The sequence below is a fragment of the Humulus lupulus genome, chromosome 4, assembly GCF_963169125.1.
Source record: "Humulus lupulus chromosome 4, drHumLupu1.1, whole genome shotgun sequence".
Taxonomy (NCBI): domain Eukaryota; kingdom Viridiplantae; phylum Streptophyta; class Magnoliopsida; order Rosales; family Cannabaceae; genus Humulus; species Humulus lupulus.
Genome location: NC_084796.1, coordinates 108,920,440 through 108,935,192, shown reverse-complemented (window position 1 = coordinate 108,935,192; position 14,753 = coordinate 108,920,440). Strand labels below are relative to the sequence as shown.

The following is a 14,753-nucleotide window of genomic DNA, read 5'->3' as shown; positions in this document are numbered from 1 at the left end:
CGGACAGAGGGTCCGGGAAGATGAAACGTGCCAACTTCACAGTCCCGGCTTCTATTCCGGGACAACGTTTGGGCTTTACTAATACTTGGGCCGCCAAATCTCACTCCTTCCTCGACTATTGGGCCTGATCTGGGCCTTAAATCCCTTCAAGATGGCCCATGGACCCAATATGCGGATTCGTGAATGAAGGGAGGAAACAGGGATAACAAGGGCATATTTGTATATTTTCATGCATGTTGGTGAGATATGGATGAGGCCACATTATAATGTGGATTTTTTCAAGCTAGTCGGCATGAGACGATCTTAAAATGTAAGTTAGCGTTTTAGTCATAACGGGGTTATTTACCGGGCTCGGGGTGAGTCTGGGGTAATTGATGATTAGTACATTACCGGGAATTAAAGGGTAATGTGATATGATTGATTTATTAGTGAAGAATATTTGGAATGATGGGAATTGGAGGACGTTAATTATAATTAATGAGATAGACGGGAAAGGATGATTTCACCCTTGGGGGCTGTTACAGATTTAAAATAGGCTTGGGGGCATTTTGGTCATTTGACCTTAAGGATATATGTTAAGTTAGATGGCTGTAGATGAAGTAAGCCAAAATAGAGACTCTTCTTCCTCTTCCTCCTGATCATCTCTTTCTTTCCTTTCTTTTGAAATTTTGAAGCTCAATTTGAGGATTCAAGCTAGGGAATCAAGGCTTGAGGTTTTAGGATTATGTTCAGCCATTGAAGGAGATTCAATCTTGAGTTTGAGGTAAGAATTTAGCCATGATTTTCTGGTTTCTTGCTCTGTTTTGAATTGGTTTTTGAGCTTAAGGTTTTGATTATAGAAGTAGCAATTTGATGAGGTTTTTGGGAAAGTTTGATTGGGTTTTGATGTCTAAGACATGTAGAACTGGTTTTTGGGTTCATTTGTGGGTTTGGTTGAGGTTCGGGGTCAGTTTTTGAGGTTTGGAATTTGGAGAACTCGAAGAGGAAAAACCAGAGTTTGAACACTCTAGTTCTGGCGCTACAACACCCAATGTTGGGCGCTACAGCGCTGGTCAGGGCTTGGCTGCTCTACTTGTAGCGCCATAGCGCTGCCTTGTTTTTCCAGGACATTCTCTTGGGTACTTTTTAGGGTTTTAGTCTCAGGGTTTCAATTCTTAAGGCTCCGGATTGAATTTATTAACCGTGTTAGTAGGATTTGAGGTCCCGGGAGCAAGGTTTAGATCATGAACCTTTTATTATTGATTTTATTGATGGAATTCCATATTTGGTTATGACTAGGTGATTGCTAAGGGATCAAAGGATTGATCGTTCTCAAAGGTCGTTCTTTTATTATTTCTCGCTCGAACCAGAGGTAAGAAAACTGCACCCAGTATATGACATGCATGGTTATTGATGAGTTAGAAACGACAATGGTGTCAGTATTGATTATGAAGCTGTGACTTATTAGTCAAGTTCGACAGTGGTACTGAGCACTGGTCGTATGGAATTGACTTATGAGTCAAAAACGGTATTAGCGTGTTTAACGCAAGCCAAAAAGATTAGATCTAATTGACATAAGCATTTTCAACATAAGCTTGAAATGCTTGATCGACCTTAAGTTTGATGAAAACAAAAGCACTTGTCTAGTCTAAAGGCTAGTTACCTAGAGCCAGAGCCAAAAGGCTAAGGTGACCGACACGTCACATGGCTTGGGAGCAGATCCCCAGAGATGGACTTATTAGCCATCTATTTAAGGAGCATAACCCTAGAGATGGACTTACTAGTCATCTATATAGGGAACAGATCCTTAGAGGTTGACTTATTAGTCACCTGCACAGCGTGTGACTCAATAGTCACTTATCTGATTAGGGTTACAAGCTCCAGCATGATTACGAGAATCATTAGTGATATTCACTAATTTGATTGGGTTGCAAGCCCCAGAATGATTACTATAATCATTTATTGATATTGTATATATGCAGTAATAAGTTTTCTTGCTGAGCCTTGGCTCACGGTTGCTATGTGGTGCAGGTAAAGGGAAAGAAAGGCTCACCCAGCCTTGAGTGGAGAGCTTAGGTGGCAATGTGTACATATGCGGCTGCTTGACCATCACGGCCAAGGTGTTTCTTAGAGGAACTAGGGGTTAACCCTAAATTTTTCCGCTTAGGTCGGCGGGTTGTGATTTTTACACAGTAATGACCATTTTGGATTGTAAATAACTTGTAAAGCGTTTATGGGCCCATGTACATTTTTATGTTTTAAATAAAAATCGGCGGGTTGTAATTTTTACACTGTAATGACCATTTTGGATTGTAAATAACTTGTAAAGCGTTTATGGGCCCATGTACATTTTTATGTTTTAAATAAAATATGTCCATTCCTTTCGATCAAGATTTTTCACATTAGCCTATTAATAGCACTTAGATGCACATTTATAACCTAATGACTCGTTTAGCAAGTTAAGCACTGTTTAAATTTCACAGTAATGGTCTTGGAGTAACTAGGGAGTTACAGTTTATAGGATGGTTAGGACGTGTAGACTATGGGAATAAGAATTCTGGGTTTGGTTTTGGAATTTTTGGTTGGAATTTAGTTTGAAGCTTTTTGGTTTTTGGCTAGAAAGAGGAAGAGAAACCCAGAATTTCTGGGCTCATAGGGGTGCGCCGCGACCCAGCCTTGGGGTGTCGCGGCGCGTGTGGCCTGCTAGCCCAGGGGATGCACTCTAAGATGGGGATGTGCCGCTACCTACTAAGCCAATTCGCAGCCCGCCTCCCCTTTGGCTTGGGGCCTTGCTCTCTGACTTAGGGGTGAGTCGCGACATACTAAGCCAAATCGCAACCTGCCTGGGGATTTTAGCCTTAGGTTTGTTTCTAGGTTTGGTTAGGCTCGGGGGATCGAACCTAGGCCCTCAGGACAATTTCTACTACCCAGTTTAGTAGAAATTGAGGTTCTGGAGACTAGAACTGTATCTAAAAGTTATTTATTGGTTTAGAACTTGATGGATGGCTATTATGATTATGTTGTGACTAGGATTTCATCAAGGCTTGAAATAGAGGATTGTGCTCGTGATTACAGTGCTCAAATAGCTCGGGACACAGGTAACAAAACTGTTGTACCTGTAGAGCAGGGCGTGGCCCTATTTTTTAATTGCAGGGCATGGCCCAATTGTTTGTATTGTAGGGCGTAGCCCTATTGTTTGTATTGCGGTGCGTAGCCCTATTGATTGAATTGCAGGGTGTATCCCTAGTGTTTAAGTTTACTATATGTTTAGATATCTGTTGATATTATATTATGTGAGTGAACGGCGAAGGCCAGGAATGGAGAAGGCCGAGAATGGCAAAGGCCGGGATCAGCAAGGGGCTGGGATTGGTGTTAAGCACGTGGAGTGCAGGCCGATAGGGTGAGACCCTCCTAGGGTGCTGAAGTCATCCTCTCAGTGAAGACCGCAAACCCAGAGCCTGGTAAAGCATCTCGGACGACATGGCCACTATGTGTTAAACCTGTTGGCTGTCTTGTTTTATACTGTTGATAGATATGCATATGTTATTTATTTTGTGTTGAGTTTTCTTGCTGGGTTTTGGCTCATGGGTGCTATATGGTGCAGGTAAGGGCAAGGGTAAAGTCAACCAACCATGAGTATGGAGAGCATGGAGTGACGAGTACATGTTCGACCCACCTGGCTGCCACGGTCAGGGTGATTTTGGAGGAATGTTTTGTAATAGTTGTTTTGTCGCCTAGGTCGACTTTGATTGTATATTTTGAGGTATAAATTATTTTCTAAACAGTATTTTGGGATCCCAAGTGTGTAACTCTTTATGATTTTAATGAATGACCACAATTTTCATATTTAATGTCTTAAAACGTCTTTTACTCTAGTTTAGCTACACTTTTACCTTAAAACCTCGATTAGCAAGCCAATGGCACTATTTAAACTCACTTAGTAAGGGCTCTAAGGAAGTAGGGCGTTACATGCATGGATATCTGGTTATGTCCTGAGTATGCGTCCATGAACGACAGCAACTTATAGCCAGAGGTGGCATCGACCGTCTGGTCTATCTTTGGGAGTAGAAAGCAGTCTTTCGGAAAAGCCTTATTAAGGTCTGAGAAATCAATGCATGTCCTCCAGGTGCCATTTGGCTTGGGCACGAGAACAGGATTGGACAACCATCCGGGGTATTGGGCTTCTCAGATAAATCTGTTAGAGAGGAGCTTGTCTACTTTGGCTTTAAGAGCCTCTTTTCGAGTTTGATCAAATGTCCGTTGCTTCAGTTGGACGGGAGAAAATTAGAATCAATATTCAAGATGTGGCATATGATGTTCAGATCAATACCAATCATGTCGGAATGTGACCATGCAAACATGTCTTGGTTTTCTCTGAGGAAGCCCACCAGTGCCTCTCAGACTTCCATTTTCAAGCTTCCCCCTACTCTTATTTTTCTATCAGGGGTGGAGGTATCAAGAACTACCTCTTCCACCTCATCTATTGGTTCAATGGACCTCTCTTCTTGAACCCTCGGGTCCAACTCGTCGGGCCTAGTCTCCTAGACAGTCTGTACCTCCGATGCCTCGGGCTTCTCGGGGCCTTCTTCCTCCACCACCATCACGGGAGTTTTGAGGGAGACATTGTAACACTGTCTAGCCTCTTTCTGGTCTCTGTATACCGTGCCATTTCCTGCATCCGTGGGGAACTTCATGCACAGATGGTGGATGGAAGTGACGGCTCTGAACTCCACCAGTGCGGGTCATCCCAAGATGGCGTTGTACGCCGAGGAACATTCTACCACTACAAAGGTGCAATATTTGAAAGCTTGGCGAGGCACCTCTCCAAGCATCACAGGGAGCTTTATCAATCCCATCAGGATGAGGGCCTCTCCTTAGAACCCGTAGAGAGTCGAGGTGCATGGGGACAAGTCTGTAGTGTTCAACCCTATTTTCTCGAAAGCTGACTTAAACAGGATGTTCACCGAACTCCTATTGTGTACTAGAATCCGCGCCACCATTTTGTTGGAGATTTGGCTCTCAATTACCAACATATCATGGTGTGGGAAATGCACTCTTCGAGCATCGTCTTCAGAGAATGTTATGACTTGGTCAGTCATTCGAGGCATTTGGGCAGGCAACTAAGCCAAACCCATCACCTCATCATCATGATTCAAAGCTTGTGCATACCTATTCTGCAAGCTTCAGGAGGTAACACCCAAGTGTGGTCCTCCTGAGATGGTTCCCACCCCCCCGTTCACCAGAGGAGGTCCTTTGGCCACTGGATGTGGTGGGGCCACAGGAGCAACTACTGGAACCTGTGGAGGAACAGGTGCTATGAGCGGTCCTACCACAGGGGGTTGTGCCTAACGCGCTCTACCCTTAGCATATTGGTGGAGATGTCCCAACTTGATGATATTCTCAATCTCATCCTTGAGCTGGCGACACTTATTGGTGTGGTGCCCTATGTTGTTGTGGAAACAACAAAATTTGCCAGGGTCCCATCTTTCCCTGTCTCTCCAGATGGGTTGCGACTTCGTGTAGTGAACGTGTTGTGTCATGGCCATGAAGATATTTTCTCGAGAGTCTACCAAGTCAGTATACTCAGAGTATTGTGAGACATACTTCTTGCCAAAGGAAACTCCCTGCTCAACCTGTGTTATTACACTTCCCTTAGGCTTTCGACCCTTATCCTTACCCTTCCCCCCACGTCTACTACTCAGCAGGCTAGGATAGAGTAGCAACTCAAGCACTAAATGCAGGATGAAAAGCACTGTATCCAGTGGACGATAACCCGTACCTTGCTGGAGCAATAATGAACCCAGGAGCGGGCATGGTGCTATAACCAGAAGGCAGAACACTTTGGCTGGGTTGGACTCCCCCCGAGCCCGGTTGGACGGGAGTAAAAGGGGAATATTGGACTCTCGAAGCCATGGATCCAGGCATGGCCGAAGTAGGGAAAATAGCGGGTGCTTCGAACGCCCCAATCTGTGCATCCTCCCAGCTGATATATTCTTGTGCTCGAAGAATGAAGTCACTTAGTCATCGGCATCTCCTTTGTTGGAGGTCATCCCAAAGCGAGGACCCCGCGTGGATGCCAGCTTGTAATGCCATCGATTGTTGGCCATCATCAACACTTTTGGTTATCACTACTTCCTCCTTGAAGCATTTGATGTATGCCTTGAGAGTCTCGAAAGGCCCTTGCTTTATATTGGTCAAGGCATTGACCTCAAAGCTTACCTTCCTAACTCGTATGAATTGTCTTCAGAAGGCAGACGATAACTGATGCCATGATTAAATGGATCCTAGTTAGAGCTTCTTGAACCATTCATCTACTGGTCTTCTCAGAGTGATCAAGAACACATGACACTTAGCGTCATCAGAGACACAATGCACCGACATTAATATGTTGAACTTAGACAGGTGGTCCATGGGGTCCCAGCCACCATCATAAGGCGGTATGGTTAGCATTTGAAGCCTCGTTGTAGAGGGGCCTCAACAATGTGAGGAGCACATGGCTCCACTTCTTCGTCTTCTGAGTCAAATTCATGGCCTTTCCAGTTGGCCATTCTGAGCACGATCAACTTCAGACTTTCTAACTCCGCACGGAGCGGGACACGATCTCGATTGATGCTCTGAGCTAGGTTTTCTCTTCTTCGGGTGTTGAGATTATCCCAAAGGTCTAATAGACCTCTCCTGGCGGGCTCGTGCCCTCCTGCCTTATTGCATCTTTGGGCATTGAGGTTGTCTCATAGGTCAAACTGACCTCAAAATGCATCGTTATCCTCAGGACGAGCCACTACGGTTTCTCCATCAGACTCGATATTTTTGTTTACCAAGATACTAATACCACATTCTCAATTCTATGGGGCATTCCTTGGGCGAATCCCTGGACCATTATTCCTACGGGGCTGGTTAGGTCCCGAAGGGACACTAGCTCCAAGCCTTGTGTAGTCTGTATGGGCGCGTCAGGGCGGAATGCCCCGAGCTCAACGGGCGCTGACATCCAAGTGGTGTCCTCAGGCCCTTGGACCATCACCTTTACCAGCCTACTGAGGAACCGGGTGGCCCTCGGGATCTTGACGAGCCCTCTTCTACTTTGGAGCAGGATTATCGTCAGCCTTTTCTTTACCACGATCATGTGGTGGCATTGAGGTTCCAACTCCTGCTGGGTGCCCGACGAGTACCCTAGTTGGTGGATCTCGTGCCTTTGTAGATGGATGCTCGGGAGGCACTCTGACTACATTAATAGGTGGCACTGCCACGGGGTACGCAGGTGGCACGCCAATTGGGTTCCCAGCTGGTGCATTGTCGTTGGGGTCCACTCACAGCCCCTGGGCTGCAAGAGTGGCGTTCATAGCAAGTACCATCTTCTGTAGGGCAGCAATGTTACCCTCTTGTGCATCGATCTTTTGTTGTTGGGTGGCCACCTGATCACGGAGCATCACCACCTCCAGTGTCTCCTCCGTATCCATGGGCTGAAGGTATTCTTCCTCATAGTACCCCTGGTCGACGCCGTCATCTTCGCCATTGTACTCAGCATCTTCGTCGTAGTCCTCTACCATCTCAAGCATGTCATGAGGTGGCTATCGACTGGGTTCCCCTCCTTCGACTCCGGTAGGAGGGAGTACATCATCTATAACGTTTCTTCGAGTAGTCACCATGGTTGTGAGTGTTCCAAACGCTTTCTTCAAACTCTCAATGAAAGCACCAAAATGTTGACTACATTTTTCGCTATCAACCTTAAACGAGAGATTAAAGAAATAATCAATCAAGAACACAAAGTTTTTTACGTGGTTTAGGTTATAAAAGAACCCTAGTCCACGAGTCTCTGGTATTAAGAGGATTGGAAGCTTGTTGAGGCAAGTTCCATGGTGTATTCTCAGGCAGCTTTTAGATTGCTTTGAGTACAAGGTCTTTTCTCTCTAAAATATCGAACCCTTTACAATGAGACTCCCAACTCTATTTATAGAGGCTGGGGTAATTAATACTAATAATTTGCAATTAATATACATTCTTCCCGTTATTGGGGGATTAATACCAATTCAATGCATTGGGCTGCATTGAATAGAGACCACGACCCAAGCGAGATCTGCAAGGCCCACTGTGGAAAGGTACCTACTTCATGGGGAACATGCCCCAGATACTATCAGGGCATGTTGTATGTATCTACGTGTCAGACGGCATAGTGGGAGTGCAAATTGTCGAGTCGTACAATTGACAACACCGTGGACGGATCGCCTAAAAGGTTGTCAGGTACTCCTCTAATGCTGCAAACCCGCATTGGCTGACACCTGGATTATCTTTTAGATCTTTAGGATAAGGTCCTCGACCTGGAAGATAGATGATGGTAAGAAATAGTGGACTGCCAAGTAGCTCTCGAGGCATGGCCTTGGAGAGACGTCTGTAGCTCTCGCGACATGGTCTCGAAGAGACGTCTATGTCCTTCCTTTATCTGAGGGGGGTAATCTCTGAGGGATCAACCCTTTGAGGATTGATCCTCGGGGCGTGGCCTCATTTGAAGAAGTACAAGTCTTTGCCACATGTCCTACTCGAACTGCCACGTGTCCTTGGGTGAAAACACGGACAACAATCTCACATTGCGAAATGGCAAGAAGTCTTCTAAATGAGGCTCTATTGAGAGAGGAAGTCCATTGGAGACAGAAATCACGAGTTTGGCTAAAAGAATGAAACATGTGCTTTAAGTTCTTTATGGCATCCACTGTTATTAGAAGACGACACAATTATATTCAACAACTCAAAGTGGATTCCAAAACTTGGATAAAAGAACCAAAGGAGATCGCTGATGTTTTCCTACAATGGTTCAAAGAAATATACAAAAAGTAGAGTTTGCAATCCCCTCATGAGCTTAGTGGCTTAAATCTCAAGGAGATTACAGAAGAGGAGGAGAACCACCTCGATGAGATTCCTTTGGAAGAAGAGTACAATAAGAACCACGGGAAAAGACAAGGCTCCTGGGCCCGATGGAATGCTAGTTTCTTTCTATGTTCAACATTGGCCAACGGTTGAAATTAATGTCCTTGAAATGATCAAACAATTCTTCACAACAAAAGAGCTCCCTGGGGTGATCAATGACTCAAGTATCATTCTTATTCCCAAAAGAGAAACGAGATCCGTTCAACGATTATAGACCTATTGCGTTGTGCAATGTGTCTTGTAAATTCTTATCCAAGATCCTAGCAACTAGAATTCAGTGCCTACTACCAAAACTCATTGCTCCACCACAAGCGACATTTGTCAAAGGAAGATTCATATCGGAAAACACTATGGTGGCTTAAGAAATAGTTCAATCTATGGGAAAGATGAAGGGAAAGAAGGGCTATATGATGATAAAACTGGATATAGAGAAAGCTTGTGATAGGCTAGATTGGGAGTTCATTCTAAAAGTTCTTCAACTGAGTGGTTTTGACAAATGTGGGGTCATCAATTGCAAACTATGTGGCTGCGTCAGATGTCATTCCAATTACAACCTACAAAAACATTAATAAAGCCCCAAGATATTTTTGGTGGGGAGATTCCGGTGCAAAATGGAAAATACACACAATCTCTTGGAATAGCCTTTGTAGACGAATTGTGGAAGGAGGACTGGGTATTAGACTCACAAAAGATATGAACAAAGCTTTCCTCACTAAATGGGCATGGAAGGCATTGACAGATGATAAATCCATTTTAGTGTTGTTTTAGGATGTGTTTTTGTGGTAATCTTGAGTCTCTTTGTTTGTTTTGTGCAAGATTACGCTTGAGTTTGTCTTTGTTGTAGGATGATGTTATGAATTATGAGCTAAATGTGAAAACGAAGAAGAAATGGTGGAAAAGGGAGCTTTTGGTGGTTGTTCGAGTCAAATTGGCATTAAGGAGGAGTAAGAAGAAGTTTTTGATGAAGTTGATAAAGGAAGGATTTAAAATGGTCAAATTCTAAAAAAAATAGAATTAGAGTCGTGACATGGGCTTAAGGGTCGCGACTCTAGCAAAGTCAGAAACTATGAAAAATCTGACATGAATTAATGTCGTGACATGCCCTTTAAGGCTGCGACCTGATGAGTGGCAGAGAGCAAAATGAAAAAATGGGTTTTCACATGGGCTACGGCGCTTGAAGATGGAGGTGCAAACCTCTTGGGTATTTTGAAGACACGGGCTGTGGCATGGAAATGCAAGGGCCGCGGCGCGCCTCCCGAAAGAAAAACAATTACTATTTAAGTTTAAAACATTAGAGATTAGGGATTAATTAGGGTTTTCTAATTACGAATTTTCATAGAGTTCTTGACGGCTAAGCTTATTTTCTGCACTTTTCTTCTTTAATTTATTTTCAAGTTTTGGGTATTAAAGATTATAACATTTATTTTTATGGTGTTGGCTATGTTTTTCATGAACTAAATATTTTTCTATAGGGTTTAATGTAGTCACTTGTATATTTGTTAATTTTCTATGAAGTTTATATAATTTCTTCTTCTTCTTCTATCCTTTATCTATATGATTTGTGCTTAATGTGTGTTGATAATTGATCACTATTTACATGATTTATGATTTTTATTCGAGATCCGAGAGGGGAGAATTGAATATTCTATAATCATATAGACATAAATTGTATATAGGACGATAGTACCTATAGGGTTTGTGTAGCGTTTAGGGTTTCTATGCTTCATGCCTGCTATATGTTAAAACTTATCACAGATATATAGAAAAATTGCATATAGGTTGAGATCTTTTTATCTTGAAAAATAATTAGGATTGTTTTAGTTAACTCGCTATTAGGATAGAAATTGAAGAATTATATGCGTTGATTAGTAAGATTAACAGGTTGAAAAGTTGATGAAGTTAATACCCTGGGTTTTTAATTATTGAATCAATCTTTATTATTGCAAAGTTTATTTCAATTTTAAGTCATAGTTTAAAAATCACTCTCTTTTAGACATCCAATAAAAATTTAAAAGCAATTATTGGTAATTGGTTGATAGTCCTTGTGGGAACGATACTTTACTAACTATTTTATTACTTGAATCGATTGTGTATACTTGCACAACATATTTTTCGCTATCAAGTTTTTGTCGTCATTTCCAGGGATATCCAATATCAAAATTAATTGTTTTTTGTTCCACTTTGGTTTTTACTTTTAGTACTCATACGGATTGTGACTGTATTGTGTTTCAGGAATTATTGTTATATTCGAGGAAGTATACAAAAGGAATTCATACTGGTAAATCTTGAAATTGAAATATTGTGTAGACCAAATTGAAAGATAAAGAAAATGTTGGATTTTTCCATGGCTGAGAATCAAGGAAATGCAGCAAACAATGCTGCTAATGTTAATAATATCTCAAATATTGCAGAAGTCCCAGTGGAACAAGGACCAAGGATGCTTAGAGACTATGTACTTCCTACTGTCACAGGAGTGCATTCATGCATTAGACACCCCACTATTAATGCAAATAATTTCGAGATTAAGCCTGCAATATTACAAATGGTGCAATCTAGTGTTCATTTTGGGGGGTTGCCCACGGGAAGATCCTAATTTGCACATAGCCAATTTCCTGGAGCTATGTGCAACATTTAAGATGAATGGGGTGAGTGACAATGCGATTAGACTTAGTGTAGCATCCCAAATTTGCTAATAAGGCTTAGGGCCTTGATTAGTGTGCCGGGAGGGCAATAATTGATTTAATTATATTAATATGTGAATTTAATGATTATGTGATTAGAAATGCATGTTTAGGTGAATTAAATATGCATGTGGGCTCCATTTGGCTATTAGGGTCGTATTTGTAATTTTAACCCGTTGAGGGTGTGATTTTGCGCTTTGTGCGGTGTGTCCGGCATGAGGAGATCCTGTCTAGCGGTGCTAGCAAAGAGTCACGAATTTGGTGTTTAAGTTGTGAGATTGGTAACTACTAGTTATCTGAGAATTAGTGTTGTTACTGCAATAATAAGTAAAAGGTGGTATTTTCACAAAGAGTGAAAGGACTAGGCTGCCCTTGAGGTTTAGTAAAGAAGTGAGTTAGAAGGAGGGGTAGAATGACCATTTAAGCTCTAAACTAGATAAACCACAGCTGAAGTTAGCCTTCACATTCTAGGCTTCTCTAGAGATTTTTGGTCATTTGGTTCAAGTTTTCAAGAAGGAAAGGAGAGCTCAAGACTAGGCAGTTAGATTTTAAGGAATTGGGAGTAGAATCAAGTTGTGGAGGAGGATTAACAGCTACCAAGCCTTAGGAAATTCAAAATTCAAGAGGAGGTAAGGATTTCCTTTCTGTGGTTTAGGTCTTTTATGTTGTTTTTGAGGAATGTGAAATTGATTTCTGAATTTGGGTTTTGGGATGAAGTTTTGAGGAACTTAAGCTTGGGAATTTGAGGACTGATGCTTGGAGTGGCATTGGAGGCCATTTAGGGTCGACAACTGATCCAAAGGCAAGGATTCCATCAAGTTTCGGAAAGTTTCTAGTTTGGTTTAAGTTTTGGTAGAATTTTAAACCATTGATTGAAATTGAGTTTGGGTGTGAATTAGGATTGGGTTTTGATGCATTTATGTTGTGTATGTTCTGTTATTTGGATTTTTGGGACCCTTTGGGACTTGGGTACACTTGGGGCATGACTTGGGTGAGTTTTGGCTCGGGGAAAAATGGTGGAAAAACCTAGTTTTCTAGGTTCGCGTAGGAGCGCTACGGCCCTGTTCTTCTGTGTCGCGACGCTGGGATGATTCAGGACAAGGAGCCCTTGCTGAGTGTCACGGCACCTATAAGGCTGTGCCGCGGCACTAGGCCATTTTTAGAGCCCTTAAATTTGTGTTTTTAGGGCTTAGGCCCAGGGGGCTCGGGGGATGATTTCACCACCCCATGTGGGGAAATGGGAGGTCCTGAGAGCACAGGGTTGGTTCCGGGGATCAATTATAAAATCGGGTAGTAACGAGAACGTTACTTGTGGTGTGTGACTAGGTTATCGCTGGGACTTAGGAGATAATAGTTCCTGGAAGTCGTGATTGCTTGCCTGACTGCTAGCACTCAGATTAAAGGTAAGAAAATTGTTGTACCTGTAGAGCAGGGCGTGACCCTATTATTTGTATTGCAGGGCGTGGCCCTATTGTTTGAATTACAGGGCGTAGCCCTATTGTTTATATTTAGTATGTGTTTATATATTTGCCAAAGCTATGTTATGTGACGCATGTGTGTGAGTAAACAGCAAAGGCCGGGAACGACGAAGGCCAAGAACGGCAAAGGCCAGGAATGGCTAAGGGGCCGAGAATGGCAAAGAGTCGGGAACGACAAGGGGCCGGGATCGGCGTTGAGCACGCGGAGTGCAGATCATTGGGGGCGAAACCCTCCTAGGGTGATGCAGTCACCCTCTTGGTAAAGACCACAAACCCAGGGCTTGGTATAGCACCTGGGACGGTGTTGGCCGCTATGTGCTTAGCTTGGTGGTTGTTTTTGTTATATATTGTTAATTTTAATGTATGTATTATGTGCTTTATGTTGAGTTTTCTTGTTGGGCTTTGGTTCACGGGTACATTATGGTGCAGGTAAGGGCAAGGGAAAGGTCGACCAACCATGAGTACGGAGAGCGTGGAGCGACTGGTACATGTTCGGCCTACCTAGCTGCCACAACCAGGGTTAATTTGGGAAAATGTACTGTAATAGTTGTTTTGTCGCCTAAGTCGACCTTAAATGTATTTTGATATGTAAAGTATTTTCTAAACAGTATTTTGGGATCCCAAATGTATAACACTTTGTGTTTTCAATGAATGACCACATTTTTATATCAAATGCCTTTAAACGACTTTTACTATAGTTTAGCTACACTTTTAACCTAAAACCTCGATTAGCGAGCTAAAGACACGTTTTAAACTCACATAGTAACGACTCTAACGAAGTAGGGCATTACACTTAGATTATTCCCATTTTCTCTACGAGATCGGGCGAAGAGTTGGCTAATTTCATTGCAAGCTAATTATATCACAAAATGGGAGAAGTTAGCCCAGAAGTTCTTAGGAAAGTTTTTCCCTCCAGCAAAAGCTGCAAAGTTAAGAGGGGAAATCAATAATTTCTACCAGACAGAAGGGGAATCGCTGTATGATGCATGGGAATTATTTAAAGAGTTATTAAGGAAGTGCCCACATCATGGTATAGACAAGTGGATGCTAGTCCATAATTTTTATAATGGGTTGAATGGTACTACTCGTACCATAATAGATGTTGTAGCAGGAGGTGCGTTCATGAGCAAGAGTGCTAATGAGGTATAATAATTGCTAGAGGAAATGAATAACTACCAGTGGCCAACTGAAAGGGGACAAATAAAGAAGGTGACTGGTATGATTGAATTGGATGATATTTCCATGCTTATAGCGCAAGTGGAAGCTTTAACGGAACAGTTACAATAGAGCAACTTGTCAACCCAAACCACGCAAAGTTCAGAGTTTATGTGGGGCATGTGGGAGTGCTCATCCATTAAATCAGTGTCCTGTCATGGATATGAATAATATATCTATGGAACAAGTCCAAGCTATAGGAAATTTTCAAATACCAACCAACAACCCCTTTTCGATGCCATATAACCAAGAGTGGAGGAATCATCCTAACTTCTCATGGACAAATAATCAAGCTGCATAACAGCCTTTCCCTCAAATTCAACAACAATACCCACCTCCACAACCACAACCACATTATCCAACACATATGAAACAACCTGACGCACAGTTCGATGTACTAAACCAATTCATGACCGAAACCAGGGCATCTATCAGGAGTTTGGAGACTCAAATGGGGCAGTTGGCTACTTTGATGACAAACCGT

The 14,753-nt window shown here is 42.6% G+C and overlaps 1 non-coding gene across 1 annotated transcript; it reads right to left on the bottom strand.

The window, feature by feature from the left end:
- Positions 1–13,981: 13,981 nt before the first annotated feature.
- Positions 13,982–14,088, bottom strand: LOC133833214 (small nucleolar RNA R71). The gene has a single exon (XR_009892608.1). It is a non-coding gene; the product is annotated as a small nucleolar RNA R71 (small nucleolar RNA).
- Positions 14,089–14,753: the final 665 nt, after the last annotated feature.